The sequence below is a fragment of the Panthera pardus genome, unplaced genomic scaffold (genome assembly GCF_024362965.1).
Source record: "Panthera pardus isolate Hobbes unplaced genomic scaffold, ASM2436296v1 HiC_scaffold_345, whole genome shotgun sequence".
Classification (NCBI taxonomy): Eukaryota; Metazoa; Chordata; class Mammalia; order Carnivora; family Felidae; genus Panthera; species Panthera pardus.
The window spans coordinates 407985-409604 of NW_026526927.1; the positions used below are offsets into that span (position 1 = coordinate 407985).

General features: G+C 43.5%; 1 pseudogene; it reads right to left on the reverse strand.

Moving 5' to 3' along the window:
- Nucleotides 1-769: 769 nt before the first annotated feature.
- LOC128774619 (60S ribosomal protein L18a-like) lies at nucleotides 770-1345 on the reverse strand (annotated as a pseudogene).
- Nucleotides 1346-1620: the final 275 nt, after the last annotated feature.

Consider the following 1620-nt stretch of genomic DNA (forward strand, 5'->3'; position numbering starts at 1 on the left):
TAATATTTAGTAATCTTTTTAAAGTTAATCTCCTGTTAACATGTAACACCTTTCCTGGCCACTAGGGTCTCGGACTCTTCTCTAGTTACTTCCCTCCATAACACTGCCCAACTTCAAGGACAAATTTCTAGATCATTGTCTGCATCTCACTATCTTTTATAATTGTTTGGTTTCCAAAATCTTAAAACTCTTTATCTGAAACCCTCTACCTTTCCAACCTTCAAATTCCTTCAGTGGCACTGCTACTGAGCGTAGCTGCCATCCCCCACCCCACCCCACCCTTACATCTCCACCTGTCTTCTCCATTCCCTATCTCCAGTGACCTAGAAATTGAGCTCCTTTAATGGGTCATTCTGTAGCAGGCTTTGTTTTCCTGTTTATGTGGCCTGGACACAGTCATCGCTCATTTCAATTGTGCTCGCTTAAGACTTTTTATTCGTTTGTTCCTCTTCACCTTTCACTACAGAAAACTTGCCATTGATAACAGGGATTGGTCCAAGAATTTTATGTGTCTCCTTGTCATCTCAGATGCTTAGGACTTCTACAGAAACATGACATAGCTATACTGATCAGATCCTTTAGGGTTATGAGTGTAGAATCTTCTGCCTTAACTGCATTCTCTCTCTCTCTCTCTCTCTCTCTCTCTCTCTCTGTTTTGTTTTGTTTAGGTTTTTTTGTTTGTTTGTTTGTTTGTTTGTTTGGCTTTTTGGGTTTTTGGTTTTCCCAAGGCATTTCTTTGGGCAGACCTAGGGACAGGGAAGCTCTGTATCTAAAAGAAGATTTTGGGCCTCTTCATGGTAAAACATGGCTTCTATTGGCCATGCAAGACCCGGTGGGTCAGTGGGAACTTGATCATAGAGTCATGGAGTTGGTTGGCTGCTGGTAGGCACTTGCTGGCTGCAGTCTCCTCCACCTTTATAATCTGGATCGAGAGGGCCCAGGTGCAATACCAGGTGTCCATGTCTCAGTAGCACTGGGTAACAGCACCTGCAGTGGTCAGGTCCAGTACTCTTGGTACATATTGTGAGTGCCACTGGGGGGTCATGGCACAGACAGGTGCCAAAGTTCTTGACCCACATGGGGTATTTCTGAAACACCTGTCCATAGTAGACAATTTCCCTTGAAGATATATTCATCTTCTTCAGCTGAGACACAAAGTACCAGAAGTGGGACTTGTTGACAGCATGATTATGTACAAAGATGTGCACGTGATAGAGGAGCAGAGTATGGCATTTGGGGTAGGCAGGCAGTGCTCTATCACCTTGTACTCTCCCAGTGTGCCTGAGGCCTTTGGGGCGCACTTTCCACTCTTACTGTAGCCCACAAAAGGAAGTGTTGGCTGCATACTTATTAATGTCTGATACCTTTTTCTTTCCTGTTGGCTCCAGGTCCCTTTTTTGTTGTGGCTGCCCCAGTGTTACCAAGCTACTATCCTTTAACTTCAACAGATGTCTTGGATTATTTCCTCAGTGAGAAAACAAGTCAACAGTCATGAAATTTCTTTGCTGCCCCTCTTTACCCTCTATCACAGATTCTTCATATTCAGTGATACTAGGATTTATCTCACTTTCTCCTCCAATTTCAGAGAATGAAATACCTTTTCCTTCTTAGGGTTAGTTT